This window comes from Schistocerca piceifrons, chromosome 2 (assembly GCF_021461385.2).
Source record: "Schistocerca piceifrons isolate TAMUIC-IGC-003096 chromosome 2, iqSchPice1.1, whole genome shotgun sequence".
In the NCBI taxonomy this organism is placed as follows: Eukaryota; Metazoa; Arthropoda; class Insecta; order Orthoptera; family Acrididae; genus Schistocerca; species Schistocerca piceifrons.
This window is the reverse complement of record NC_060139.1, coordinates 296,604,896-296,630,075: the sequence shown is the minus strand read 5'-3', so window position 1 is coordinate 296,630,075 and position 25,180 is coordinate 296,604,896. Positions and strand designations below refer to the sequence as shown.

Sequence of the window (25,180 nt, the reverse complement as noted above, 5' to 3'; positions counted from 1 at the left end):
CATCCGGTGTGGTCTAGTGGCTAGGATACCTGGCTTTCACCCAGGAGGCCCGGGTTCGATTCCCGGTACCGGAACGGAATTTTTTCCACACGAATCGTGACAGGTTTGAGCTGTCCGAGCGGCCGTTTCCCGTCCTGCTCGCAATATAGCTACTGTTTCGTGACCGTCAGCAGAATATAGACTAGGGAAGCAGACACACGACGACCATAGAAATGGTGTATGGCTTCATGCCACCTGTTTCCAGCGTAGGGCTGAGCAACTGCATCTGCCGAGGCCCGTTAGCTCAGTTGGTTAGAGCGTCGTGCTAATAACGCGAAGGTCGTGGGTTCGATCCCCCCACGGGCCACTACTCCTTTACTACCTCGAAAAGGCAGCGCCGATTTCAGCTGGCGAGTGTGATGACCAGAAGATCATCACCCTGCGTGGAAGTTGACAGAGGATCCGAACCCGACTCGTCGGGAAGCGCTACAGCATTCACTCGGCAATGGCCATAATATCTTGAATACACTGGTTCTCAACCGATAAAGAGAAAATGAAAGAAAATGTCCGATTGCCGATGCGTAACAACTTTGGCCCTTGTCAGTACTTGGGCGGGTGAGCGCATGGGAACACAGGGCACTATTCGCACTTTTACTTCCTATTTTTGTTTCTCCTTTGTTTTCGGAGCTACAGCCCGATTCGGTCAGGGAGACGCCACCGTGAAATGAAGGGGGCGTGCTGTGTGTCCATCGCCTCGCCTCTCCTTAGCTCTCTCAGTCGTTTCTCGTGCTTGTCGTTTTGATAAAGGCCGATTTGAGAGCGTCAGCTCTCGCGTCAGCTGAGCAAAGTCGAGACAAGTCGAGACACGAGACAAGTCGAGACACACTAAGGGCTGGTATGCAGCGAGTAAGAGGGCGAAAAAACAATAATTTAAGAGCGCGTGGCAAAAGTACTCATACGCGAAATTAAAAGCCTGCTGCGGTGGCCGGGAATCGAACCCGGATCAACTGCTTGGAAGGCAACTATGCTGACCATTACACCACCACCGCACAAGCGAGCCCCGCGCGTCCGCGCTGTGTCGGCTTCCCGCCAGTCGGCAGCGGCGGAAGGTGATCGTACCTGGCAGGCGCATTTCGAGGCAGGCTAGGGGAGCACATCCAGACGCATTCGGACAGCGTATCCGCGCACATTTCGCATCCTTTGGCAAGAGTTGGGCGCCGGCGACGCAAGAGTACGCAGAGGACCGCGTTCTGGCGGCATTTTTAAGCAGTGCAGTGCAGGATTCAGCGTCTGCAGCATCTTTCCCACAGAATGCTACGGCGCTTGACGGCAGTCCCACTTTCCCTTGAGACATCTGCTCGGGAAGCAGCGTCAAGTTACCGCTGGCCCCAGCATCGGTGGTTCAGTGGTAGAATGCTCGCCTGCCACGCGGGCGGCCCGGGTTCGATTCCCGGCCGATGCATCATTTTGCTTTTCCCGCGATGATGCTGCCGCGTGGCTTGAGCGCTTGAGATGCACGATCCACAAGAATGTGTAGCTGGATTTCCCTTGAGAAGGACCGAGAACGCAGCACTCGCGGGTCCCCACTAGGACGCTCGCATCATGTTCTACAGACTAGCGTCGGCCTGGCCTCACAAGTTGCCGGGTCCGGGTGCCTCCGAGGCTCTGAACTTTAACGACAAGGAGTGCTGCCTATCGTTGCAACAGCTGCAGCAGCACCGCAATCAACTGGGCCGGCAGTGCACGTGTAGCAACAGAACACGTTATCCAGGAAGTACAGTGTCTCTACGTCTAATATTGGGTACGGCATTTACCCAGTTTGCAGGACAAGCGGTGCACCCGTGCCTCGGTAGCGCAGTAGGCAGCGCGTAAGTCTCATAATCTTAAGGTCGTGAGTTCGATCCTCACCCGGGGCATTTAATTTTCTGTGACTGATGGTGGTGCTGTTGCTAGGGCGCCAACGTATTTCTTGTTTGTTATCCACAACGTTTCAACGCTTCAGCGGGAAAATGTTTACTTCCTGTTATTGCTACTTACAGCTTCCCTTTTCCTCTTCTCCCAGCAGAGCATGAAGCCAAAAGCATTGCTCTGCGACGTTTGAGGTGCGCGCCTTGCCAGTCACTATGTGCAAAGATGCTCGCAAAGAGAGAGGGGCGCCGACGCGGCACTCGACACGAAATGCGACAAGCGACCGTACGAACGGTCGAACGAAACGGCCGCATCCGGTGTGGTCTAGTGGCTAGGATACCTGGCTTTCACCCAGGAGGCCCGGGTTCGATTCCCGGTACCGGAACGGAATTTTTTCCACACGAATCGTGACAGGTTTGAGCTGTCCGAGCGGCCGTTTCCCGTCCTGCTCGCAATATAGCTACTGTTTCGTGACCGTCAGCAGAATATAGACTAGGGAAGCAGACACACGACGACCATAGAAATGGTGTATGGCTTCATGCCACCTGTTTCCAGCGTAGGGCTGAGCAACTGCATCTGCCGAGGCCCGTTAGCTCAGTTGGTTAGAGCGTCGTGCTAATAACGCGAAGGTCGTGGGTTCGATCCCCCCACGGGCCACTACTCCTTTACTACCTCGAAAAGGCAGCGCCGATTTCAGCTGGCGAGTGTGATGACCAGAAGATCATCACCCTGCGTGGAAGTTGACAGAGGATCCGAACCCGACTCGTCGGGAAGCGCTACAGCATTCACTCGGCAATGGCCATAATATCTTGAATACACTGGTTCTCAACCGATAAAGAGAAAATGAAAGAAAATGTCCGATTGCCGATGCGTAACAACTTTGGCCCTTGTCAGTACTTGGGCGGGTGAGCGCATGGGAACACAGGGCACTATTTGCACTTTTACTTCCTATTTTTGTTTCTCCTTTGTTTTCGGAGCTACAGCCCGATTCGGTCAGGGAGACGCCACCGTGAAATGAAGGGGGCGTGCTGTGTGTCCATCGCCTCGCCTCTCCTTAGCTCTCTCAGTCGTTTCTCGTGCTTGTCGTTTTGATAAAGGCCGATTTGAGAGCGTCAGCTCTCGCGTCAGCTGAGCAAAGTCGAGACAAGTCGAGACACGAGACAAGTCGAGACACACTAAGGGCTGGTATGCAGCGAGTAAGAGGGCGAAAAAACAATAATTTAAGAGCGCGTGGCAAAAGTACTCATACGCGAAATTAAAAGCCTGCTGCGGTGGCCGGGAATCGAACCCGGATCAACTGCTTGGAAGGCAACTATGCTGACCATTACACCACCACCGCACAAGCGAGCGCCGCGCGTCCGCGCTGTGTCGGCTTCCCGCCAGTCGGCAGCGGCGGAAGGTGATCGTACCTGGCAGGCGCATTTCGAGGCAGGCTAGGGGAGCACATCCAGACGCATTCGGACAGCGTATCCGCGCACATTTCGCATCCTTTGGCAAGAGTTGGGCGCCGGCGACGCAAGAGTACGCAGAGGACCGCGTTCTGGCGGCATTTTTAAGCAGTGCAGTGCAGGATTCAGCGTCTGCAGCATCTTTCCCACAGAATGCTACGGCGCTTGACGGCAGTCCCACTTTCCCTTGAGACATCTGCTCGGGAAGCAGCGTCAAGTTACCGCTGGCCCCAGCATCGGTGGTTCAGTGGTAGAATGCTCGCCTGCCACGCGGGCGGCTCGGGTTCGATTCCCGGCCGATGCATCATTTTGCTTTTCCCGCGATGATGCTGCCGCGTGGCTTGAGCGCTTGAGATGCACGATCCACAAGAATGTGTAGCTGGATTTCCCTTGAGAAGGACCGAGAACGCAGCACTCGCGGGTCCCCACTAGGACGCTCGCATCATGTTCTACAGACTAGCGTCGGCCTGGCCTCACAAGTTGCCGGGTCCGGGTGCCTCCGAGGCTCTGAACTTTAACGACAAGGAGTGCTGCCTATCGTTGCAACAGCTGCAGCAGCACCGCAATCAACTGGGCCGGCAGTGCACGTGTAGCAACAGAACACGTTATCCAGGAAGTACAGTGTCTCTACGTCTAATATTGGGTACGGCATTTACCCAGTTTGCAGGACAAGCGGTGCACCCGTGCCTCGGTAGCGCAGTAGGCAGCGCGTAAGTCTCATAATCTTAAGGTCGTGAGTTCGATCCTCACCCGGGGCATTTAATTTTCTGTGACTGATGGTGGTGCTGTTGCTAGGGCGCCAACGTATTTCTTGTTTGTTATCCACAACGTTTCAACGCTTCAGCGGGAAAATGTTTACTTCCTGTTATTGCTACTTACAGCTTCCCTTTTCCTCTTCTCCCAGCAGAGCATGAAGCCAAAAGCATTGCTCTGCGACGTTTGAGGTGCGCGCCTTGCCAGTCACTATGTGCAAAGATGCTCGCAAAGAGAGAGGGGCGCCGACGCGGCACTCGACACGAAATGCGACAAGCGACCGTACGAACGGTCGAACGAAACGGCCGCATCCGGTGTGGTCTAGTGGCTAGGATACCTGGCTTTCACCCAGGAGGCCCGGGTTCGATTGCCGGTACCGGAACGGAATTTTTTCCACACGAATCGTGACAGGTTTGAGCTGTCCGAGCGGCCGTTTCCCGTCCTGCTCGCAATATAGCTACTGTTTCGTGACCGTCAGCAGAATATAGACTAGGGAAGCAGACACACGACGACCATAGAAATGGTGTATGGCTTCATGCCACCTGTTTCCAGCGTAGGGCTGAGCAACTGCATCTGCCGAGGCCCGTTAGCTCAGTTGGTTAGAGCGTCGTGCTAATAACGCGAAGGTCGTGGGTTCGATTCCCCCACGGGCCACTACTCCTTTACTACCTCGAAAAGGCAGCGCCGATTTCAGCTGGCGAGTGTGATGACCAGAAGATCATCACCCTGCGTGGAAGTTGACAGAGGATCCGAACCCGACTCGTCGGGAAGCGCTACAGCATTCACTCGGCAATGGCCATAATATCTTGAATACACTGGTTCTCAACCGATAAAGAGAAAATGAAAGAAAATGTCCGATTGCCGATGCGTAACAACTTTGGCCCTTGTCAGTACTCGGGCGGGTGAGCGCATGGGAACACAGGGCACTATTTGCACTTTTACTTCCTATTTTTGTTTCTCCTTTGTTTTCGGAGCTACAGCCCGATTCGGTCAGGGAGACGCCACCGTGAAATGAAGGGGGCGTGCTGTGTGTCCATCGCCTCGCCTCTCCTTAGCTCTCTCAGTCGTTTCTCGTGCTTGTCGTTTTGATAAAGGCCGATTTGAGAGCGTCAGCTCTCGCGTCAGCTGAGCAAAGTCGAGACAAGTCGAGACACGAGACAAGTCGAGACACACTAAGGGCTGGTATGCAGCGAGTAAGAGGGCGAAAAAACAATAATTTAAGAGCGCGTGGCAAAAGTACTCATACGCGAAATTAAAAGCCTGCTTCGGTGGCCGGGAATCGAACCCGGATCAACTGCTTGGAAGGCAACTATGCTGACCATTACACCACCACCGCACAAGCGAGCCCCGCGCGTTCGCGCTGTGTCGGCTTCCCGCCAGTCGGCAGCGGCGGAAGGTGATCGTACCTGGCAGGCGCATTTCGAGGCAGGCTAGGGGAGCACATCCAGACGCATTCGGACAGCGTATCCGCGCACATTTCGCATCCTTTGGCAAGAGTTGGGCGCCGGCGACGCAAGAGTACGCAGAGGACCGCGTTCTGGCGGCATTTTTAAGCAGTGCAGTGCAGGATTCAGCGTCTGCAGCATCTTTCCCACAGAATGCTACGGCGCTTGACGGCAGTCCCACTTTCCCTTGAGACATCTGCTCGGGAAGCAGCGTCAAGTTACCGCTGGCCCCAGCATCGGTGGTTCAGTGGTAGAATGCTCGCCTGCCACGCGGGCGGCTCGGGTTCGATTCCCGGCCGATGCATCATTTTGCTTTTCCCGCGATGATGCTGCCGCGTGGCTTGAGCGCTTGAGATGCACGATCCACAAGAATGTGTAGCTGGATTTCCCTTGAGAAGGACCGAGAACGCAGCACTCGCGGGTCCCCACTAGGACGCTCGCATCATGTTCTACAGACTAGCGTCGGCCTGGCCTCACAAGTTGCCGGGTCCGGGTGCCTCCGAGGCTCTGAACTTTAACGACAAGGAGTGCTGCCTATCGTTGCAACAGCTGCAGCAGCACCGCAATCAACTGGGCCGGCAGTGCACGTGTAGCAACAGAACACGTTATCCAGGAAGTACAGTGTCTCTACGTCTAATATTGGGTACGGCATTTACCCAGTTTGCAGGACAAGCGGTGCACCCGTGCCTCGGTAGCGCAGTAGGCAGCGCGTAAGTCTCATAATCTTAAGGTCGTGAGTTCGATCCTCACCCGGGGCATTTAATTTTCTGTGACTGATGGTGGTGCTGTTGCTAGGGCGCCAACGTATTTCTTGTTTGTTATCCACAACGTTTCAACGCTTCAGCGGGAAAATGTTTACTTCCTGTTATTGCTACTTACAGCTTCCCTTTTCCTCTTCTCCCAGCAGAGCATGAAGCCAAAAGCATTGCTCTGCGACGTTTGAGGTGCGCGCCTTGCCAGTCACTATGTGCAAAGATGCTCGCAAAGAGAGAGGGGCGCCGACGCGGCACTCGACACGAAATGCGACAAGCGACCGTACGAACGGTCGAACGAAACGGCCGCATCCGGTGTGGTCTAGTGGCTAGGATACCTGGCTTTCACCCAGGAGGCCCGGGTTCGATTGCCGGTACCGGAACGGAATTTTTTCCACACGAATCGTGACAGGTTTGAGCTGTCCGAGCGGCCGTTTCCCGTCCTGCTCGCAATATAGCTACTGTTTCGTGACCGTCAGCAGAATATAGACTAGGGAAGCAGACACACGACGACCATAGAAATGGTGTATGGCTTCATGCCACCTGTTTCCAGCGTAGGGCTGAGCAACTGCATCTGCCGAGGCCCGTTAGCTCAGTTGGTTAGAGCGTCGTGCTAATAACGCGAAGGTCGTGGGTTCGATTCCCCCACGGGCCACTACTCCTTTACTACCTCGAAAAGGCAGCGCCGATTTCAGCTGGCGAGTGTGATGACCAGAAGATCATCACCCTGCGTGGAAGTTGACAGAGGATCCGAACCCGACTCGTCGGGAAGCGCTACAGCATTCACTCGGCAATGGCCATAATATCTTGAATACACTGGTTCTCAACCGATAAAGAGAAAATGAAAGAAAATGTCCGATTGCCGATGCGTAACAACTTTGGCCCTTGTCAGTACTCGGGCGGGTGAGCGCATGGGAACACAGGGCACTATTTGCACTTTTACTTCCTATTTTTGTTTCTCCTTTGTTTTCGGAGCTACAGCCCGATTCGGTCAGGGAGACGCCACCGTGAAATGAAGGGGGCGTGCTGTGTGTCCATCGCCTCGCCTCTCCTTAGCTCTCTCAGTCGTTTCTCGTGCTTGTCGTTTTGATAAAGGCCGATTTGAGAGCGTCAGCTCTCGCGTCAGCTGAGCAAAGTCGAGACAAGTCGAGACACGAGACAAGTCGAGACACACTAAGGGCTGGTATGCAGCGAGTAAGAGGGCGAAAAAACAATAATTTAAGAGCGCGTGGCAAAAGTACTCATACGCGAAATTAAAAGCCTGCTTCGGTGGCCGGGAATCGAACCCGGATCAACTGCTTGGAAGGCAACTATGCTGACCATTACACCACCACCGCACAAGCGAGCCCCGCGCGTTCGCGCTGTGTCGGCTTCCCGCCAGTCGGCAGCGGCGGAAGGTGATCGTACCTGGCAGGCGCATTTCGAGGCAGGCTAGGGGAGCACATCCAGACGCATTCGGACAGCGTATCCGCGCACATTTCGCATCCTTTGGCAAGAGTTGGGCGCCGGCGACGCAAGAGTACGCAGAGGACCGCGTTCTGGCGGCATTTTTAAGCAGTGCAGTGCAGGATTCAGCGTCTGCAGCATCTTTCCCACAGAATGCTACGGCGCTTGACGGCAGTCCCACTTTCCCTTGAGACATCTGCTCGGGAAGCAGCGTCAAGTTACCGCTGGCCCCAGCATCGGTGGTTCAGTGGTAGAATGCTCGCCTGCCACGCGGGCGGCTCGGGTTCGATTCCCGGCCGATGCATCATTTTGCTTTTCCCGCGATGATGCTGCCGCGTGGCTTGAGCGCTTGAGATGCACGATCCACAAGAATGTGTAGCTGGATTTCCCTTGAGAAGGACCGAGAACGCAGCACTCGCGGGTCCCCACTAGGACGCTCGCATCATGTTCTACAGACTAGCGTCGGCCTGGCCTCACAAGTTGCCGGGTCCGGGTGCCTCCGAGGCTCTGAACTTTAACGACAAGGAGTGCTGCCTATCGTTGCAACAGCTGCAGCAGCACCGCAATCAACTGGGCCGGCAGTGCACGTGTAGCAACAGAACACGTTATCCAGGAAGTACAGTGTCTCTACGTCTAATATTGGGTACGGCATTTACCCAGTTTGCAGGACAAGCGGTGCACCCGTGCCTCGGTAGCGCAGTAGGCAGCGCGTAAGTCTCATAATCTTAAGGTCGTGAGTTCGATCCTCACCCGGGGCATTTAATTTTCTGTGACTGATGGTGGTGCTGTTGCTAGGGCGCCAACGTATTTCTTGTTTGTTATCCACAACGTTTCAACGCTTCAGCGGGAAAATGTTTACTTCCTGTTATTGCTACTTACAGCTTCCCTTTTCCTCTTCTCCCAGCAGAGCATGAAGCCAAAAGCATTGCTCTGCGACGTTTGAGGTGCGCGCCTTGCCAGTCACTATGTGCAAAGATGCTCGCAAAGAGAGAGGGGCGCCGACGCGGCACTCGACACGAAATGCGACAAGCGACCGTACGAACGGTCGAACGAAACGGCCGCATCCGGTGTGGTCTAGTGGCTAGGATACCTGGCTTTCACCCAGGAGGCCCGGGTTCGATTGCCGGTACCGGAACGGAATTTTTTCCACACGAATCGTGACAGGTTTGAGCTGTCCGAGCGGCCGTTTCCCGTCCTGCTCGCAATATAGCTACTGTTTCGTGACCGTCAGCAGAATATAGACTAGGGAAGCAGACACACGACGACCATAGAAATGGTGTATGGCTTCATGCCACCTGTTTCCAGCGTAGGGCTGAGCAACTGCATCTGCCGAGGCCCGTTAGCTCAGTTGGTTAGAGCGTCGTGCTAATAACGCGAAGGTCGTGGGTTCGATTCCCCCACGGGCCACTACTCCTTTACTACCTCGAAAAGGCAGCGCCGATTTCAGCTGGCGAGTGTGATGACCAGAAGATCATCACCCTGCGTGGAAGTTGACAGAGGATCCGAACCCGACTCGTCGGGAAGCGCTACAGCATTCACTCGGCAATGGCCATAATATCTTGAATACACTGGTTCTCAACCGATAAAGAGAAAATGAAAGAAAATGTCCGATTGCCGATGCGTAACAACTTTGGCCCTTGTCAGTACTCGGGCGGGTGAGCGCATGGGAACACAGGGCACTATTTGCACTTTTACTTCCTATTTTTGTTTCTCCTTTGTTTTCGGAGCTACAGCCCGATTCGGTCAGGGAGACGCCACCGTGAAATGAAGGGGGCGTGCTGTGTGTCCATCGCCTCGCCTCTCCTTAGCTCTCTCAGTCGTTTCTCGTGCTTGTCGTTTTGATAAAGGCCGATTTGAGAGCGTCAGCTCTCGCGTCAGCTGAGCAAAGTCGAGACAAGTCGAGACACGAGACAAGTCGAGACACACTAAGGGCTGGTATGCAGCGAGTAAGAGGGCGAAAAAACAATAATTTAAGAGCGCGTGGCAAAAGTACTCATACGCGAAATTAAAAGCCTGCTTCGGTGGCCGGGAATCGAACCCGGATAAACTGCTTGGAAGGCAACTATGCTGACCATTACACCACCACCGCACAAGCGAGCCCCGCGCGTTCGCGCTGTGTCGGCTTCCCGCCAGTCGGCAGCGGCGGAAGGTGATCGTACCTGGCAGGCGCATTTCGAGGCAGGCTAGGGGAGCACATCCAGACGCATTCGGACAGCGTATCCGCGCACATTTCGCATCCTTTGGCAAGAGTTGGGCGCCGGCGACGCAAGAGTACGCAGAGGACCGCGTTCTGGCGGCATTTTTAAGCAGTGCAGTGCAGGATTCAGCGTCTGCAGCATCTTTCCCACAGAATGCTACGGCGCTTGACGGCAGTCCCACTTTCCCTTGAGACATCTGCTCGGGAAGCAGCGTCAAGTTACCGCTGGCCCCAGCATCGGTGGTTCAGTGGTAGAATGCTCGCTTGCCACGCGGGCGGCCCGGGTTCGATTCCCGGCCGATGCATCATTTTGCTTTTCCCGCGATGATGCTGCCGCGTGGCTTGAGCGCTTGAGATGCACGATCCACAAGAATGTGTAGCTGGATTTCCCTTGAGAAGGACCGAGAACGCAGCACTCGCGGGTCCCCACTAGGACGCTCGCATCATGTTCTACAGACTAGCGTCGGCCTGGCCTCACAAGTTGCCGGGTCCGGGTGCCTCCGAGGCTCTGAACTTTAACGACAAGGAGTGCTGCCTATCGTTGCAACAGCTGCAGCAGCACCGCAATCAACTGGGCCGGCAGTGCACGTGTAGCAACAGAACACGTTATCCAGGAAGTACAGTGTCTCTACGTCTAATATTGGGTACGGCATTTACCCAGTTTGCAGGACAAGCGGTGCACCCGTGCCTCGGTAGCGCAGTAGGCAGCGCGTAAGTCTCATAATCTTAAGGTCGTGAGTTCGATCCTCACCCGGGGCATTTAATTTTCTGTGACTGATGGTGGTGCTGTTGCTAGGGCGCCAACGTATTTCTTGTTTGTTATCCACAACGTTTCAACGCTTCAGCGGGAAAATGTTTACTTCCTGTTATTGCTACTTACAGCTTCCCTTTTCCTCTTCTCCCAGCAGAGCATGAAGCCAAAAGCATTGCTCTGCGACGTTTGAGGTGCGCGCCTTGCCAGTCACTATGTGCAAAGATGCTCGCAAAGAGAGAGGGGCGCCGACGCGGCACTCGACACGAAATGCGACAAGCGACCGTACGAACGGTCGACCGAAACGGCCGCATCCGGTGTGGTCTAGTGGCTAGGATACCTGGCTTTCACCCAGGAGGCCCGGGTTCGATTGCCGGTACCGGAACGGAATTTTTTCCACACGAATCGTGACAGGTTTGAGCTGTCCGAGCGGCCGTTTCCCGTCCTGCTCGCAATATAGCTACTGTTTCGTGACCGTCAGCAGAATATAGACTAGGGAAGCAGACACACGACGACCATAGAAATGGTGTATGGCTTCATGCCACCTGTTTCCAGCGTAGGGCTGAGCAACTGCATCTGCCGAGGCCCGTTAGCTCAGTTGGTTAGAGCGTCGTGCTAATAACGCGAAGGTCGTGGGTTCGATCCCCCCACGGGCCACTACTCCTTTACTACCTCGAAAAGGCAGCGCCGATTTCAGCTGGCGAGTGTGATGACCAGAAGATCATCACCCTGCGTGGAAGTTGACAGAGGATCCGAACCCGACTCGTCGGGAAGCGCTACAGCATTCACTCGGCAATGACCATAATATCTTGAATACACTGGTTCTCAACCGATAAAGAGAAAATGAAAGAAAATGTCCGATTGCCGATGCGTAACAACTTTGGCCCTTGTCAGTACTTGGGCGGGTGAGCGCATGGGAACACAGGGCACTATTTGCACTTTTACTTCCTATTTTTGTTTCTCCTTTGTTTTCGGAGCTACAGCCCGATTCGGTCAGGGAGACGCCACCGTGAAATGAAGGGGGCGTGCTGTGTGTCCATCGCCTCGCCTCTCCTTAGCTCTCTCAGTCGTTTCTCGTGCTTGTCGTTTTGATAAAGGCCGATTTGAGAGCGTCAGCTCTCGCGTCAGCTGAGCAAAGTCGAGACAAGTCGAGACACGAGACAAGTCGAGACACACTAAGGGCTGGTATGCAGCGAGTAAGAGGGCGAAAAAACAATAATTTAAGAGCGCGTGGCAAAAGTACTCATACGCGAAATTAAAAGCCTGCTGCGGTGGCCGGGAATCGAACCCGGATCAACTGCTTGGAAGGCAACTATGCTGACCATTACACCACCACCGCACAAGCGAGCCCCGCCCGTCCGCGCTGTGTCGGCTTCCCGCCAGTCGGCAGCGGCGGAAGGTGATCGTACCTGGCAGGCGCATTTCGAGGCAGGCTAGGGGAGCACATCCAGACGCATTCGGACAGCGTATCCGCGCACATTTCGCATCCTTTGGCAAGAGTTGGGCGCCGGCGACGCAAGAGTACGCAGAGGACCGCGTTCTGGCGGCATTTTTAAGCAGTGCAGTGCAGGATTCAGCGTCTGCAGCATCTTTCCCACAGAATGCTACGGCGCTTGACGGCAGTCCCACTTTCCCTTGAGACATCTGCTCGGGAAGCAGCGTCAAGTTACCGCTGGCCCCAGCATCGGTGGTTCAGTGGTAGAATGCTCGCCTGCCACGCGGGCGGCCCGGGTTCGATTCCCGGCCGATGCATCATTTTGCTTTTCCCGCGATGATGCTGCCGCGTGGCTTGAGCGCTTGAGATGCACGATCCACAAGAATGTGTAGCTGGATTTCCCTTGAGAAGGACCGAGAACGCAGCACTCGCGGGTCCCCACTAGGACGCTCGCATCATGTTCTACAGACTAGCGTCGGCCTGGCCTCACAAGTTGCCGGGTCCGGGTGCCTCCGAGGCTCTGAACTTTAACGACAAGGAGTGCTGCCTATCGTTGCAACAGCTGCAGCAGCACCGCAATCAACTGGGCCGGCAGTGCACGTGTAGCAACAGAACACGTTATCCAGGAAGTACAGTGTCTCTACGTCTAATATTGGGTACGGCATTTACCCAGTTTGCAGGACAAGCGGTGCACCCGTGCCTCGGTAGCGCAGTAGGCAGCGCGTAAGTCTCATAATCTTAAGGTCGTGAGTTCGATCCTCACCCGGGGCATTTAATTTTCTGTGACTGATGGTGGTGCTGTTGCTAGGGCGCCAACGTATTTCTTGTTTGTTATCCACAACGTTTCAACGCTTCAGCGGGAAAATGTTTACTTCCTGTTATTGCTACTTACAGCTTCCCTTTTCCTCTTCTCCCAGCAGAGCATGAAGCCAAAAGCATTGCTCTGCGACGTTTGAGGTGCGCGCCTTGCCAGTCACTATGTGCAAAGATGCTCGCAAAGAGAGAGGGGCGCCGACGCGGCACTCGACACGAAATGCGACAAGCGACCGTACGAACGGTCGACCGAAACGGCCGCATCCGGTGTGGTCTAGTGGCTAGGATACCTGGCTTTCACCCAGGAGGCCCGGGTTCGATTCCCGGTACCGGAACGGAATTTTTTCCACACGAATCGTGACAGGTTTGAGCTGTCCGAGCGGCCGTTTCCCGTCCTGCTCGCAATATAGCTACTGTTTCGTGACCGTCAGCAGAATATAGACTAGGGAAGCAGACACACGACGACCATAGAAATGGTGTATGGCTTCATGCCACCTGTTTCCAGCGTAGGGCTGAGCAACTGCATCTGCCGAGGCCCGTTAGCTCAGTTGGTTAGAGCGTCGTGCTAATAACGCGAAGGTCGTGGGTTCGATCCCCCCACGGGCCACTACTCCTTTACTACCTCGAAAAGGCAGCGCCGATTTCAGCTGGCGAGTGTGATGACCAGAAGATCATCACCCTGCGTGGAAGTTGACAGAGGATCCGAACCCGACTCGTCGGGAAGCGCTACAGCATTCACTCGGCAATGGCCATAATATCTTGAATACACTGGTTCTCAACCGATAAAGAGAAAATGAAAGAAAATGTCCGATTGCCGATGCGTAACAACTTTGGCCCTTGTCAGTACTTGGGCGGGTGAGCGCATGGGAACACAGGGCACTATTTGCACTTTTACTTCCTATTTTTGTTTCTCCTTTGTTTTCGGAGCTACAGCCCGATTCGGTCAGGGAGACGCCACCGTGAAATGAAGGGGGCGTGCTGTGTGTCCATCGCCTCGCCTCTCCTTAGCTCTCTCAGTCGTTTCTCGTGCTTGTCGTTTTGATAAAGGCCGATTTGAGAGCGTCAGCTCTCGCGTCAGCTGAGCAAAGTCGAGACAAGTCGAGACACGAGACAAGTCGAGACACACTAAGGGCTGGTATGCAGCGAGTAAGAGGGCGAAAAAACAATAATTTAAGAGCGCGTGGCAAAAGTACTCATACGCGAAATTAAAAGCCTGCTGCGGTGGCCGGGAATCGAACCCGGATCAACTGCTTGGAAGGCAACTATGCTGACCATTACACCACCACCGCACAAGCGAGCCCCGCGCGTCCGCGCTGTGTCGGCTTCCCGCCAGTCGGCAGCGGCGGAAGGTGATCGTACCTGGCAGGCGCATTTCGAGGCAGGCTAGGGGAGCACATCCAGACGCATTCGGACAGCGTATCCGCGCACATTTCGCATCCTTTGGCAAGAGTTGGGCGCCGGCGACGCAAGAGTACGCAGAGGACCGCGTTCTGGCGGCATTTTTAAGCAGTGCAGTGCAGGATTCAGCGTCTGCAGCATCTTTCCCACAGAATGCTACGGCGCTTGACGGCAGTCCCACTTTCCCTTGAGACATCTGCTCGGGAAGCAGCGTCAAGTTACCGCTGGCCCCAGCATCGGTGGTTCAGTGGTAGAATGCTCGCCTGCCACGCGGGCGGCCCGGGTTCGATTCCCGGCCGATGCATCATTCTGCTTTTCCCGCGATGATGCTGCCGCGTGGCTTGAGCGCTTGAGATGCACGATCCACAAGAATGTGTAGCTGGATTTCCCTTGAGAAGGACCGAGAACGCAGCACTCGCGGGTCCCCACTAGGACGCTCGCATCATGTTCTACAGACTAGCGTCGGCCTGGCCTCACAAGTTGCCGGGTCCGGGTGCCTCCGAGGCTCTGAACTTTAACGACAAGGAGTGCTGCCTATCGTTGCAACAGCTGCAGCAGCACCGCAATCAACTGGGCCGGCAGTGCACGTGTAGCAACAGAACACGTTATCCAGGAAGTACAGTGTCTCTACGTCTAATATTGGGTACGGCATTTACCCAGTTTGCAGGACAAGCGGTGCACCCGTGCCTCGGTAGCGCAGTAAGCAGCGCGTAAGTCTCATAATCTTAAGGTCGTGAGTTCGATCCTCACCCGGGGCATTTAATTTTCTGTGACTGATGGTGGTGCTGTTGCTAGGGCGCCAACGTATTTCTTGTTTGTTATCCACAACGTTTCAACGCTTCAGCGGGAAAATGTTTACTTCCTGTTATTGCTACTTACAGCTTCCCTTTTCCTCTTCTCCCAGCAGAGCATGAAGCCAAAAGCATTGCTCTGCGACGTTTGAGGTGCGCGCCTTGCCAGTCACTATGTGCAAAGATGCTCGCAAAGAGAGAGGGGCGCCGACGCGGCACTCGACACGAAATGCGACAAGCGACCGTACGAACGGTCGAACGAAACGGCCGCATCCGGTGTGGTCTAGTGGCTAGGATACCTGGCTTTCACCCAGGAGGCCCGGGTTCGATTGCCGGTACCGGAACGGAATTTTTTCCACACGAATCGTGACAGGTTTGAGCTGTCCGAGCGGCCGTTTCCCGTCCTGCTCGCAATATAGCTACTGTTTCGTGACCGTCAGCAGAATATAGACTAGGGAAGCAGACACACGACGACCATAGAAATGGTGTATGGCTTCATGCCACCTGTTTCCAGCGTAGGGCTGAGCAACTGCATCTGCCGAGGCCCGTTAGCTCAGTTGGTTAGAGCGTCGTGCTAATAACGCGAAGGTCGTGTGTTCGATCCCCCCACGGGCCACTACTCCTTTACTACCTCGAAAAGGCAGCGCCGATTTCAGCTGGCGAGTGTGATGACCAGAAGATCATCACCCTGCGTGGAAGTTGACAGAGGATCCGAACCCGACTCGTCGGGAAGCGCTACAGCATTCACTCGGCAATGGCCATAATATCTTGAATACACTGGTTCTCAACCGATAAAGAGAAAATGAAAGAAAATGTCCGATTGCCGATGCGTAACAACTTTGGCCCTTGTCAGTACTTGGGCGGGTGAGCGCATGGGAACACAGGGCACTATTTGCACTTTTACTTCCTATTTTTGTTTCTCCTTTGTTTTCGGAGCTACAGCCCGATTCGGTCAGGGAGACGCCACCGTGAAATGAAGGGGGCGTGCTGTGTGTCCATCGCCTCGCCTCTCCTTAGCTCTCTCAGTCGTTTCTCGTGCTTGTCGTTTTGATAAAGGCCGATTTGAGAGCGTCAGCTCTCGCGTCAGCTGAGCAAAGTCGAGACAAGTCGAGACACGAGACAAGTCGAGACACACTAAGGGCTGGTATGCAGCGAGTAAGAGGGCGAAAAAACAATAATTTAAGAGCGCGTGGCAAAAGTACTCATACGCGAAATTAAAAGCCTGCTGCGGTGGCCGGGAATCGAACCCGGATCAACTGCTTGGAAGGCAACTATGCTGACCATTACACCACCACCGCACAAGCGAGCGCCGCGCGTCCGCGCTGTGTCGGCTTCCCGCCAGTCGGCAGCGGCGGAAGGTGATCGTACCTGGCAGGCGCATTTCGAGGCAGGCTAGGGGAGCACATCCAGACGCATTCGGACAGCGTATCCGCGCACATTTCGCATCCTTTGGCAAGAGTTGGGCGCCGGCGACGCAAGAGTACGCAGAGGACCGCGTTCTGGCGGCATTTTTAAGCAGTGCAGTGCAGGATTCAGCGTCTGCAGCATCTTTCCCACAGAATGCTACGGCGCTTGACGGCAGTCCCACTTTCCCTTGAGACATCTGCTCGGGAAGCAGCGTCAAGTTACCGCTGGCCCCAGCATCGGTGGTTCAGTGGTAGAATGCTCGCCTGCCACGCGGGCGGCCCGGGTTCGATTCCCGGCCGATGCATCATTTTGCTTTTCCCGCGATGATGCTGCCGCGTGGCTTGAGCGCTTGAGATGCACGATCCACAAGAATGTGTAGCTGGATTTCCCTTGAGAAGGACCGAGAACGCAGCACTCGCGGGTCCCCACTAGGACGCTCGCATCATGTTCTACAGACTAGCGTCGGCCTGGCCTCACAAGTTGCCGGGTCCGGGTGCCTCCGAGGCTCTGAACTTTAACGACAAGGAGTGCTGCCTATCGTTGCAACAGCTGCAGCAGCACCGCAATCAACTGGGCCGGCAGTGCACGTGTAGCAACAGAACACGTTATCCAGGAAGTACAGTGTCTCTACGTCTAATATTGGGTACGGCATTTACCCAGTTTGCAGGACAAGCGGTGCACCCGTGCCTCGGTAGCGCAGTAGGCAGCGCGTAAGTCTCATAATCTTAAGGTCGTGAGTTCGATCCTCACCCGGGGCATTTAATTTTCTGTGACTGATGGTGGTGCTGTTGCTAGGGCGCCAACGTATTTCTTGTTTGTTATCCACAACGTTTCAACGCTTCAGCGGGAAAATGTTTACTTCCTGTTATTGCTACTTACAGCTTCCCTTTTCCTCTTCTTCCAGCAGAGCATGAAGCCAAAAGCATTGCTCTGCGACGTTTGAGGTGCGCGCCTTGCCAGTCACTATGTGCAAAGATGCTCGCAAAGAGAGAGGGGCGCCGACGCGGCACTCGACACGAAATGCGACAAGCGACCGTACAAAGGGTCGAAAGAAACGGCCGCATCCGGTGTGGTCTAGTGGCTAGGATACCTGGCTTTCACCCAGGAGGCCCGGGTTCGATTCCCGGTACCGGAACGGAATTTTTTCCACATGAATCGTGACAGGTTTGAGCTGTCCGAGCGGCCGTTTCCCGTCCTGCTCGCAATATAGCTACTGTTTCGTGACCGTCAGCAGAATATAGACTAGGGAAGCAGACACACGACGACCATAGAAATGGTGTATGGCTTCATGCCACCTGTTTCCAGCGTAGGGCTGAGCAACTGCATCTGCCGAGGCCCGTTAGCTCAGTTGGTTAGAGCGTCGTGCTAATAACGCGAAGGTCGTGGGTTCGATCCCCCCACGGGCCACTACTCCTTTACTACTACGAAAAGGCAGCGCCGATTTCAGCTGGCGAGTGTGATGACCAGAAGATCATCACCCTGCGTGGAAGTTGACAGAGGATCCGAACCCGACTCGTCGGGAAGCGCTACAGCATTCACTCGGCAATGGCCATAATATCTTGAATACACTGGTTCTCAACCGATAAAGAGAAAATGAAAGAAAATGTCCGATTGCCGATGCGTAACAACTTTGGCCCTTGTCAGTACTTGGGCGGGTGAGCGCATGGGAACACAGGCCACTATTTGCACTTTTACTTCCTATTTTTGTTTCTCCTTTGTTTTCGGAGCTACAGCCCGATTCGGTCAGGGAGACGCCACCGTGAAATGAAGGGGGCGTGCTGTGTGTCCATCGCCTCGCCTCTCCTTAGCTCTCTCAGTCGTTTCTCGTGCTTGTCGTTTTGATAAAGGCCGATTTGAGAGCGTCAGCTCTCGCGTCAGCTGAGCAAAGTCGAGACAAGTCGAGACACACTAAGGGCTGGTATGCAGCGAGTAAGAGGGCGAAAAAACAATAATTTAAGAGCGCGTGGCAAAAGTACTCATACGCGAAATTAAAAGCCTGCTGCGGTGGCCGGGAATCGAACCCGGATCAACTGCTTGGAAGGCACCTATGCTGACCATTACACCACCACCGCACAAGCGAGCGCCGCGCGTCCGCGCTGTGTCGGCTTCCCGCCAGTCGGCAGCGGCGGAAGGTGATCGTACCTGGCAGGCGCATTTCGAGGCAGGCTAGGGGAGCACATCCAGACGCATTCGGACAGCGTATCCGCGCACATTTCGCATCCTTTGGCAAGAGTTGGGCGCCGGCGACGCAAGAGTACGCAGAGGACCGCGTTCTGGCGGCATTTTTAAGCAGTGCAGTGCAGGATTCAGCGTCTGCAGCATCTTTCCCACAGAATGCTACGGCGCTTGACGGCAGTCCCACTTTCCCTTGAGACATCTGCTCGGGAAGCAGCGTCAAGTTACCGCTGGCCCCAGCATCGGTGGTTCAGTGGTAGAATGCTCGCCTGCCACGCGGGCGGCCCGGGTTCGATTCCCGGCCGATGCATCATTTTGCTTTTCCCGCGATGATGCTGCCGCGTGGCTTGAGCGCTTGAGATGCACGATCCACAAGAATGTGTAGCTGGATTTCCCTTGAGAAGGACCGAGAACGCAGCACTCGCGGGTCCCCACTAGGACGCTCGCATCATGTTCTACAGACTAGCGTCGGCCTGGCCTCACAAGTTGCCGGGTCCGGGTGCCTCCGAGGCTCTGAACTTTAACGACAAGGAGTGCTGCCTATCGTTGCAACAGCTGCAGCAGCACCGCAATCAACTGGGCCGGCAGTGCACGTGTAGCAACAGAACACGTTATCCAGGAAGTACAGTGTCTCTACGTCTAATATTGGGTACGGCATTTACCCAGTTTGCAGGACAAGCGGTGCACCCGTGCCTCGGTAGCGCAGTAGGCAGCGCGTAAGTCTCATAATCTTAAGGTCGTGAGTTCGATCCTCACCCGGGGCATTTAATTTTCTGTGACTGATGGTGGTGCTGTTGCTAGGGCGCCAACGTATTTCTTGTTTGTTATCCACAACGTTTCAACGCTTCAGCGGGAAAATGTTTACTTCCTGTTATTGCTACTTACAGCTTCCCTTTTCCTCTTCTTCCAGCAGAGCATGAAGCCAAAAGCATTGCTCTGCGACGTTTGAGGTGCGCGCCTTGCCAGTCACTATGTGCAAAGATGCTCGCAAAGAGAGAGGGGCGCCGACGCGGCACTCGACACGAAATGCGACAAGCGACCGTACAAACGGTCGAAAGAAACGGCCGCATCCGGTGTGGTCTAGTGGCTAGGATACCTGGCTTTCACCCAGGAGGCCCGGGTTCGATTCCCGGTACCGGAACGGAATTTTTTCCACATGAATCGTGACAGGTTTGAGCTGTCCGAGCGGCCGTTTCCCGTCCTGCTCGCAATATAGCTACTGTTTCGTGACCGTCAGCAGAATATAGACTAGGGAAGCAGACACACGACGACCATAGAAATGGTGTATGGCTTCATGCCACCTGTTTCCAGCGTAGGGCTGAGCAACTGCATCTGCCGAGGCCCGTTAGCTCAGTTGGTTAGAGCGTCGTGCTAATAACGCGAAGGTCGTGGGTTCGATCCCCCCACGGGCCACTACTCCTTTACTACTACGAAAAGGCAGCGCCGATTTCAGCTGGCGAGTGTGATGACCAGAAGATCATCACCCTGCGTGGAAGTTGACAGAGGATCCGAACCCGACTCGTCGGGAAGCGCTACAGCATTCACTCGGCAATGGCCATAATATCTTGAATACACTGGTTCTCAACCGATAAAGAGAAAATGAAAGAAAATGTCCGATTGCCGATGCGTAACAACTTTGGCCCTTGTCAGTACTCGGGCGGGTGAGCGCATGGGAACACAGGGCACTATTTGCACTTTTACTTCCTATTTTTGTTTCTCCTTTGTTTTCGGAGCTACAGCCCGATTCGGTCAGGGAGACGCCACCGTGAAATGAAGGGGGCGTGCTGTGTGTCCATCGCCTCGCCTCTCCTTAGCTCTCTCAGTCGTTTCTCGTGCTTGTCGTTTTGATAAAGGCCGATTTGAGAGCGTCAGCTCTCGCGTCAGCTGAGCAAAGTCGAGACAAGTCGAGACACACTAAGGGCTGGTATGCAGCGAGTAAGAGGGCGAAAAAACAATAATTTAAGAGCGCGTGGCAAAAGTACTCATACGCGAAATTAAAAGCCTGCTGCGGTGGCCGGGAATCGAACCCGGATCAACTGCTTGGAAGGCACCTATGCTGACCATTACACCACCACCGCACAAGCGAGCGCCGCGCGTCCGCGCTGTGTCGGCTTCCCGCCAGTCGGCAGCGGCGGAAGGTGATCGTACCTGGCAGGCGCATTTCGAGGCAGGCTAGGGGAGCACATCCAGACGCATTCGGACAGCGTATCCGCGCACATTTCGCATCCTTTGGCAAGAGTTGGGCGCCGGCGACGCAAGAGTACGCAGAGGACCGCGTTCTGGCGGCATTTTTAAGCAGTGCAGTGCAGGATTCAGCGTCTGCAGCATCTTTCCCACAGAATGCTACGGCGCTTGACGGCAGTCCCACTTTCCCTTGAGACATCTGCTCGGGAAGCAGCGTCAAGTTACCGCTGGCCCCAGCATCGGTGGTTCAGTGGTAGAATGCTCGCCTGCCACGCGGGCGGCCCGGGTTCGATTCCCGGCCGATGCATCATTTTGCTTTTCCCGCGATGATGCTGCCGCGTGGCTTGAGCGCTTGAGATGCACGATCCACAAGAATGTGTAGCTGGATTTCCCTTGAGAAGGACCGAGAACGCAGCACTCGCGGGTCCCCACTAGGACGCTCGCATCATGTTCTACAGACTAGCGTCGGCCTGGCCTCACAAGTTGCCGGGTCCGGGTGCCTCCGAGGCTCTGAACTTTAACGACAAGGAGTGCTGCCTATCGTTGCAACAGCTGCAGCAGCACCGCAATCAACTGGGCCGGCAGTGCACGTGTAGCAACAGAACACGTTATCCAGGAAGTACAGTGTCTCTACGTCTAATATTGGGTACGGCATTTACCCAGTTTGCAGGACAAGCGGTGCACCCGTGCCTCGGTAGCGCAGTAGGCAGCGCGTAAGTCTCATAATCTTAAGGTCGTGAGTTCGATCCTCACCCGGGGCATTTAATTTTCTGTGACTGATGGTGGTGCTGTTGCTAGGGCGCCAACGTATTTCTTGTTTGTTATCCACAACGTTTCAACGCTTCAGCGGGAAAATGTTTACTTCCTGTTATTGCTACTTACAGCTTCCCTTTTCCTCTTCTTCCAGCAGAGCATGAAGCCAAAAGCATTGCTCTGCGACGTTTGAGGTGCGCGCCTTGCCAGTCACTATGTGCAAAGATGCTCGCAAAGAGAGAGGGGCGCCGACGCGGCACTCGACACGAAATGCGACAAGCGACCGTACAAACGGTCGAAAGAAACGGCCGCATCCGGTGTGGTCTAGTGGCTAGGATACCTGGCTTTCACCCAGGAGGCCCGGGTTCGATTCCCGGTACCGGAACGGAATTTTTTCCACATGAATCGTGACAGGTTTGAGCTGTCCGAGCGGCCGTTTCCCGTCCTGCTCGCAATATAGCTACTGTTTCGTGACCGTCAGCAGAATATAGACTAGGGAAGCAGACACACGACGACCATAGAAATGGTGTATGGCTTCATGCCACCTGTTTCCAGCGTAGGGCTGAGCAACTGCATCTGCCGAGGCCCGTTAGCTCAGTTGGTTAGAGCGTCGTGCTAATAACGCGAAGGTCGTGGGTTCGATCCCCCCACGGGCCACTACTCCTTTACTACTACGAAAAGGCAGCGCCGATTTCAGCTGGCGAGTGTGATGACCAGAAGATCATCACCCTGCGTGGAAGTTGACAGAGGATCCGAACCCGACTCGTCGGGAAGCGCTACAGCATTCACTCGGCAATGGCCATAATATCTTGAATACACTGGTTCTCAACCGATAAAGAGAAAATGAAAGAAAATGTCCGATTGCCGATGCGTAACAACTTTGGCCCTTGTCAGTACTCGGGCGGGTGAGCGCATGGGAACACAGGGCACTATTTGCACTTTTACTTCCTATTTTTGTTTCTCCTTTGTTTTCGGAGCTACAGCCCGATTCGGTCAGGGAGACGCCACCGTGAAATGAAGGGGGCGTGCTGTGTGTCCATCGCCTCGCCTCTCCTTAGCTCTCTCAGTCGTTTCTCGTGCTTGTCGTTTTGATAAAGGCCGATTTGAGAGCGTCAGCTCTCGCGTCAGCTGAGCAAAGTCGAGACAAGTCGAGACACACTAAGGGCTGGTATGCAGCGAGTAAGAGGGCGAAAAAACAATAATTTAAGAGCGCGTGGCAAAAGTACTCATACGCGAAATTAAAAGCCTGCTGCGGTGGCCGGGAATCGAACCCGGATCAACTGCTTGGAAGGCACCTATGCTGACCATTACACCACCACCGCACAAGCGAGCGCCGCGCGTCCGCGCTGTGTCGGCTTCCCGCCAGTCGGCAGCGGCGGAAGGTGATCGTACCTGGCAGGCGCATTTCGAGGCAGGCTAGGGGAGCACATCCAGACGCATTCGGACAGCGTATCCGCGCACATTTCGCATCCTTTGGCAAGAGTTGGGCGCCGGCGACGCAAGAGTACGCAGAGGACCGCGTTCTGGCGGCATTTTTAAGCAGTGCAGTGCAGGATTCAGCGTCTGCAGCATCTTTCCCACAGAATGCTACGGCGCTTGACGGCAGTCCCACTTTCCCTTGAGACATCTGCTCGGGAAGCAGCGTCAAGTTACCGCTGGCCCCAGCATCGGTGGTTCAGTGGTAGAATGCTCGCCTGCCACGCGGGCGGCCCGGATTCGATTCCCGGCCGATGCATCATTTTGCTTTTCCCGCGATGATGCTGCCGCGTGGCTTGAGCGCTTGAGATGCACGATCCACAAGAATGTGTAGCTGGATTTCCCTTGAGAAGGACCGAGAACGCAGCACTCGCGGGTCCCCACTAGGACGCTCGCATCATGTTCTACAGACTAGCGTCGGCCTGGCCTCACAAGTTGCCGGGTCCGGGTGCCTCCGAGGCTCTGAACTTTAACGACAAGGAGTGCTGCCTATCGTTGCAACAGCTGCTGCAGCACCGCAATCAACTGGGCCGGCAGTGCACGTGTAGCAACAGAACACGTTATCCAGGAAGTACAGTGTCTCTACGTCTAATATTGGGTACGGCATTTACCCAGTTTGCAGGACAAGCGGTGCACCCGTGCCTCGGTAGCGCAGTAGGCAGCGCGTAAGTCTCATAATCTTAAGGTCGTGAGTTCGATCCTCACCCGGGGCATTTAATTTTCTGTGACTGATGGTGGTGCTGTTGCTAGGGCGCCAACGTATTTCTTGTTTGTTATCCACAACGTTTCAACGCTTCAGCGGGAAAATGTTTACTTCCTGTTATTGCTACTTACAGCTTCCCTTTTCCTCTTCTCCCAGCAGAGCATGAAGCCAAAAGCATTGCTCTGCGACGTTTGAGGTGCGCGCCTTGCCAGTCACTATGTGCAAAGATGCTCGCAAAGAGAGAGGGGCGCCGACGCGGCACTCGACACGAAATGCGACAAGCGACCGTACGAACGGTCGAACGAAACGGCCGCATCCGGTGTGGTCTAGTGGCTAGGATACCTGGCTTTCACCCAGGAGGCCCGGGTTCGATTCCCGGTACCGGAACGGAATTTTTTCCACACGAATCGTGACAGGTTTGAGCTGTCCGAGCGGCCGTTTCCCGTCCTGCTCGCAATATAGCTACTGTTTCGTGACCGTCAGCAGAATATAGACTAGGGAAGCAGACACACGACGACCATAGAAATGGTGTATGGCTTCATGCCACCTGTTTCCAGCGTAGGGCTGAGCAACTCCGTCTGCCGAGGCCCGTTAGCTCAGTTGGTTAGAGCGTCGTGCTAATAACGCGAAGGTCGTGGGTTCGATCCCCCCACGGGCCACTACTCCTTTACTACTACGAAAAGGCAGCGCCGATTTCAGCTGGCGAGTGTGATGACCAGAAGATCATCACCCTGCGTGGAAGTTGACAGAGGATCCGAACCCGACTCGTCGGGAAGCGCTACAGCATTCACTCGGCAATGGCCATAATATCTTGAATACACTGGTTCTCAACCGATAAAGAGAAAATGAAAGAAAATGTCCGATTGCCGATGCGTAACAACTTTGGCCCTTGTCAGTACTTGGGCGGGTGAGCGCATGGGAACACAGGGCACTATTTGCACTTTTACTACCTATTTTTGTTTCCCCTTTGTTTTCGGAGCTACAGCCCGATTCGGTCAGGGAGACGCCACCGTGAAATGAAGGGGGCGTGCTGTGTGTCCATCGCCTCGCCTCTCCTTAGCTCTCTCAGTCGTTTCTCGTGCTTGTCGTTTTGATAAAGGCCGATTTGAGAGCGTCAGCTCTCGCGTCAGCTGAGCAAAGTCGAGACAAGTCGAGACACACTAAGGGCTGGTATGCAGCGAGTAAGAGGGCGAAAAAACAATAATTTAAGAGCGCGTGGCAAAAGTACTCATACGCGAAATTAAAAGCCTGCTGCGGTGGCCGGGAATCGAACCCGGATCAACTGCTTGGAAGGCACCTATGCTGACCATTACACCACCACCGCACAAGCGAGCGCCGCGCGTCCGCGCTGTGTCGGCTTCCCGCC

At 54.8% G+C, this 25,180-nt stretch overlaps 58 non-coding genes across 58 annotated transcripts; 46 read left to right on the top strand and 12 right to left on the bottom strand.

The window, feature by feature from the left end:
• Window positions 1-2: 2 nt before the first annotated feature.
• Window positions 3-74, top strand: Trnae-uuc. The gene has a single exon. It is a non-coding gene; the product is annotated as a tRNA-Glu (tRNA).
• A 198-nt stretch (window positions 75-272) lies between these two features.
• Window positions 273-346, top strand: Trnai-aau. Its single transcript has one exon. It is a non-coding gene; the product is annotated as a tRNA-Ile (tRNA).
• Window positions 347-956: 610 nt separating this feature from the next.
• Window positions 957-1,028, bottom strand: Trnag-ucc. Its single transcript has one exon. It is a non-coding gene; the product is annotated as a tRNA-Gly (tRNA).
• A 342-nt stretch (window positions 1,029-1,370) lies between these two features.
• Trnag-gcc lies at window positions 1,371-1,441 on the top strand. Its single transcript has one exon. It is a non-coding gene; the product is annotated as a tRNA-Gly (tRNA).
• Window positions 1,442-1,822: 381 nt separating this feature from the next.
• Trnam-cau lies at window positions 1,823-1,895 on the top strand. Its single transcript has one exon. It is a non-coding gene; the product is annotated as a tRNA-Met (tRNA).
• Window positions 1,896-2,200: 305 nt separating this feature from the next.
• Trnae-uuc lies at window positions 2,201-2,272 on the top strand. The gene has a single exon. It is a non-coding gene; the product is annotated as a tRNA-Glu (tRNA).
• Window positions 2,273-2,470: 198 nt separating this feature from the next.
• Window positions 2,471-2,544, top strand: Trnai-aau. The gene has a single exon. It is a non-coding gene; the product is annotated as a tRNA-Ile (tRNA).
• A 610-nt stretch (window positions 2,545-3,154) lies between these two features.
• Window positions 3,155-3,226, bottom strand: Trnag-ucc. The gene has a single exon. It is a non-coding gene; the product is annotated as a tRNA-Gly (tRNA).
• A 342-nt stretch (window positions 3,227-3,568) lies between these two features.
• Window positions 3,569-3,639, top strand: Trnag-gcc. Its single transcript has one exon. It is a non-coding gene; the product is annotated as a tRNA-Gly (tRNA).
• Window positions 3,640-4,020: 381 nt separating this feature from the next.
• Trnam-cau lies at window positions 4,021-4,093 on the top strand. The gene has a single exon. It is a non-coding gene; the product is annotated as a tRNA-Met (tRNA).
• A 305-nt stretch (window positions 4,094-4,398) lies between these two features.
• Trnae-uuc lies at window positions 4,399-4,470 on the top strand. The gene has a single exon. It is a non-coding gene; the product is annotated as a tRNA-Glu (tRNA).
• A 198-nt stretch (window positions 4,471-4,668) lies between these two features.
• On the top strand, window positions 4,669-4,742 carry Trnai-aau. Its single transcript has one exon. It is a non-coding gene; the product is annotated as a tRNA-Ile (tRNA).
• A 607-nt stretch (window positions 4,743-5,349) lies between these two features.
• On the bottom strand, window positions 5,350-5,424 carry Trnag-ucc. Its single transcript has one exon. It is a non-coding gene; the product is annotated as a tRNA-Gly (tRNA).
• Window positions 5,425-5,766: 342 nt separating this feature from the next.
• On the top strand, window positions 5,767-5,837 carry Trnag-gcc. The gene has a single exon. It is a non-coding gene; the product is annotated as a tRNA-Gly (tRNA).
• Window positions 5,838-6,218: 381 nt separating this feature from the next.
• On the top strand, window positions 6,219-6,291 carry Trnam-cau. Its single transcript has one exon. It is a non-coding gene; the product is annotated as a tRNA-Met (tRNA).
• Window positions 6,292-6,596: 305 nt separating this feature from the next.
• Trnae-uuc lies at window positions 6,597-6,668 on the top strand. The gene has a single exon. It is a non-coding gene; the product is annotated as a tRNA-Glu (tRNA).
• A 198-nt stretch (window positions 6,669-6,866) lies between these two features.
• Window positions 6,867-6,940, top strand: Trnai-aau. Its single transcript has one exon. It is a non-coding gene; the product is annotated as a tRNA-Ile (tRNA).
• A 607-nt stretch (window positions 6,941-7,547) lies between these two features.
• Trnag-ucc lies at window positions 7,548-7,622 on the bottom strand. The gene has a single exon. It is a non-coding gene; the product is annotated as a tRNA-Gly (tRNA).
• A 342-nt stretch (window positions 7,623-7,964) lies between these two features.
• On the top strand, window positions 7,965-8,035 carry Trnag-gcc. Its single transcript has one exon. It is a non-coding gene; the product is annotated as a tRNA-Gly (tRNA).
• A 381-nt stretch (window positions 8,036-8,416) lies between these two features.
• On the top strand, window positions 8,417-8,489 carry Trnam-cau. The gene has a single exon. It is a non-coding gene; the product is annotated as a tRNA-Met (tRNA).
• A 305-nt stretch (window positions 8,490-8,794) lies between these two features.
• Window positions 8,795-8,866, top strand: Trnae-uuc. The gene has a single exon. It is a non-coding gene; the product is annotated as a tRNA-Glu (tRNA).
• A 198-nt stretch (window positions 8,867-9,064) lies between these two features.
• Window positions 9,065-9,138, top strand: Trnai-aau. Its single transcript has one exon. It is a non-coding gene; the product is annotated as a tRNA-Ile (tRNA).
• Window positions 9,139-9,745: 607 nt separating this feature from the next.
• Trnag-ucc lies at window positions 9,746-9,820 on the bottom strand. Its single transcript has one exon. It is a non-coding gene; the product is annotated as a tRNA-Gly (tRNA).
• Window positions 9,821-10,162: 342 nt separating this feature from the next.
• On the top strand, window positions 10,163-10,233 carry Trnag-gcc. The gene has a single exon. It is a non-coding gene; the product is annotated as a tRNA-Gly (tRNA).
• Window positions 10,234-10,614: 381 nt separating this feature from the next.
• Trnam-cau lies at window positions 10,615-10,687 on the top strand. The gene has a single exon. It is a non-coding gene; the product is annotated as a tRNA-Met (tRNA).
• A 305-nt stretch (window positions 10,688-10,992) lies between these two features.
• On the top strand, window positions 10,993-11,064 carry Trnae-uuc. Its single transcript has one exon. It is a non-coding gene; the product is annotated as a tRNA-Glu (tRNA).
• A 198-nt stretch (window positions 11,065-11,262) lies between these two features.
• Window positions 11,263-11,336, top strand: Trnai-aau. The gene has a single exon. It is a non-coding gene; the product is annotated as a tRNA-Ile (tRNA).
• Window positions 11,337-11,946: 610 nt separating this feature from the next.
• On the bottom strand, window positions 11,947-12,018 carry Trnag-ucc. The gene has a single exon. It is a non-coding gene; the product is annotated as a tRNA-Gly (tRNA).
• Window positions 12,019-12,360: 342 nt separating this feature from the next.
• On the top strand, window positions 12,361-12,431 carry Trnag-gcc. Its single transcript has one exon. It is a non-coding gene; the product is annotated as a tRNA-Gly (tRNA).
• A 381-nt stretch (window positions 12,432-12,812) lies between these two features.
• On the top strand, window positions 12,813-12,885 carry Trnam-cau. The gene has a single exon. It is a non-coding gene; the product is annotated as a tRNA-Met (tRNA).
• Window positions 12,886-13,190: 305 nt separating this feature from the next.
• Trnae-uuc lies at window positions 13,191-13,262 on the top strand. Its single transcript has one exon. It is a non-coding gene; the product is annotated as a tRNA-Glu (tRNA).
• A 198-nt stretch (window positions 13,263-13,460) lies between these two features.
• On the top strand, window positions 13,461-13,534 carry Trnai-aau. The gene has a single exon. It is a non-coding gene; the product is annotated as a tRNA-Ile (tRNA).
• A 610-nt stretch (window positions 13,535-14,144) lies between these two features.
• On the bottom strand, window positions 14,145-14,216 carry Trnag-ucc. Its single transcript has one exon. It is a non-coding gene; the product is annotated as a tRNA-Gly (tRNA).
• Window positions 14,217-14,558: 342 nt separating this feature from the next.
• Trnag-gcc lies at window positions 14,559-14,629 on the top strand. Its single transcript has one exon. It is a non-coding gene; the product is annotated as a tRNA-Gly (tRNA).
• Window positions 14,630-15,010: 381 nt separating this feature from the next.
• On the top strand, window positions 15,011-15,083 carry Trnam-cau. Its single transcript has one exon. It is a non-coding gene; the product is annotated as a tRNA-Met (tRNA).
• Window positions 15,084-15,388: 305 nt separating this feature from the next.
• Trnae-uuc lies at window positions 15,389-15,460 on the top strand. The gene has a single exon. It is a non-coding gene; the product is annotated as a tRNA-Glu (tRNA).
• A 198-nt stretch (window positions 15,461-15,658) lies between these two features.
• Window positions 15,659-15,732, top strand: Trnai-aau. The gene has a single exon. It is a non-coding gene; the product is annotated as a tRNA-Ile (tRNA).
• Window positions 15,733-16,342: 610 nt separating this feature from the next.
• Trnag-ucc lies at window positions 16,343-16,414 on the bottom strand. The gene has a single exon. It is a non-coding gene; the product is annotated as a tRNA-Gly (tRNA).
• A 342-nt stretch (window positions 16,415-16,756) lies between these two features.
• On the top strand, window positions 16,757-16,827 carry Trnag-gcc. The gene has a single exon. It is a non-coding gene; the product is annotated as a tRNA-Gly (tRNA).
• Window positions 16,828-17,208: 381 nt separating this feature from the next.
• Window positions 17,209-17,281, top strand: Trnam-cau. The gene has a single exon. It is a non-coding gene; the product is annotated as a tRNA-Met (tRNA).
• A 305-nt stretch (window positions 17,282-17,586) lies between these two features.
• Trnae-uuc lies at window positions 17,587-17,658 on the top strand. The gene has a single exon. It is a non-coding gene; the product is annotated as a tRNA-Glu (tRNA).
• A 198-nt stretch (window positions 17,659-17,856) lies between these two features.
• Window positions 17,857-17,930, top strand: Trnai-aau. Its single transcript has one exon. It is a non-coding gene; the product is annotated as a tRNA-Ile (tRNA).
• Window positions 17,931-18,523: 593 nt separating this feature from the next.
• Trnag-ucc lies at window positions 18,524-18,595 on the bottom strand. Its single transcript has one exon. It is a non-coding gene; the product is annotated as a tRNA-Gly (tRNA).
• A 342-nt stretch (window positions 18,596-18,937) lies between these two features.
• On the top strand, window positions 18,938-19,008 carry Trnag-gcc. The gene has a single exon. It is a non-coding gene; the product is annotated as a tRNA-Gly (tRNA).
• A 381-nt stretch (window positions 19,009-19,389) lies between these two features.
• Window positions 19,390-19,462, top strand: Trnam-cau. The gene has a single exon. It is a non-coding gene; the product is annotated as a tRNA-Met (tRNA).
• A 305-nt stretch (window positions 19,463-19,767) lies between these two features.
• On the top strand, window positions 19,768-19,839 carry Trnae-uuc. Its single transcript has one exon. It is a non-coding gene; the product is annotated as a tRNA-Glu (tRNA).
• Window positions 19,840-20,037: 198 nt separating this feature from the next.
• Trnai-aau lies at window positions 20,038-20,111 on the top strand. The gene has a single exon. It is a non-coding gene; the product is annotated as a tRNA-Ile (tRNA).
• A 593-nt stretch (window positions 20,112-20,704) lies between these two features.
• Window positions 20,705-20,776, bottom strand: Trnag-ucc. The gene has a single exon. It is a non-coding gene; the product is annotated as a tRNA-Gly (tRNA).
• A 342-nt stretch (window positions 20,777-21,118) lies between these two features.
• On the top strand, window positions 21,119-21,189 carry Trnag-gcc. Its single transcript has one exon. It is a non-coding gene; the product is annotated as a tRNA-Gly (tRNA).
• A 381-nt stretch (window positions 21,190-21,570) lies between these two features.
• Window positions 21,571-21,643, top strand: Trnam-cau. Its single transcript has one exon. It is a non-coding gene; the product is annotated as a tRNA-Met (tRNA).
• Window positions 21,644-21,948: 305 nt separating this feature from the next.
• Window positions 21,949-22,020, top strand: Trnae-uuc. The gene has a single exon. It is a non-coding gene; the product is annotated as a tRNA-Glu (tRNA).
• A 198-nt stretch (window positions 22,021-22,218) lies between these two features.
• Trnai-aau lies at window positions 22,219-22,292 on the top strand. The gene has a single exon. It is a non-coding gene; the product is annotated as a tRNA-Ile (tRNA).
• Window positions 22,293-22,885: 593 nt separating this feature from the next.
• Window positions 22,886-22,957, bottom strand: Trnag-ucc. Its single transcript has one exon. It is a non-coding gene; the product is annotated as a tRNA-Gly (tRNA).
• Window positions 22,958-23,299: 342 nt separating this feature from the next.
• Window positions 23,300-23,370, top strand: Trnag-gcc. Its single transcript has one exon. It is a non-coding gene; the product is annotated as a tRNA-Gly (tRNA).
• Window positions 23,371-23,751: 381 nt separating this feature from the next.
• Trnam-cau lies at window positions 23,752-23,824 on the top strand. Its single transcript has one exon. It is a non-coding gene; the product is annotated as a tRNA-Met (tRNA).
• Window positions 23,825-24,129: 305 nt separating this feature from the next.
• Trnae-uuc lies at window positions 24,130-24,201 on the top strand. Its single transcript has one exon. It is a non-coding gene; the product is annotated as a tRNA-Glu (tRNA).
• A 198-nt stretch (window positions 24,202-24,399) lies between these two features.
• On the top strand, window positions 24,400-24,473 carry Trnai-aau. The gene has a single exon. It is a non-coding gene; the product is annotated as a tRNA-Ile (tRNA).
• A 593-nt stretch (window positions 24,474-25,066) lies between these two features.
• Trnag-ucc lies at window positions 25,067-25,138 on the bottom strand. The gene has a single exon. It is a non-coding gene; the product is annotated as a tRNA-Gly (tRNA).
• Window positions 25,139-25,180: the final 42 nt, after the last annotated feature.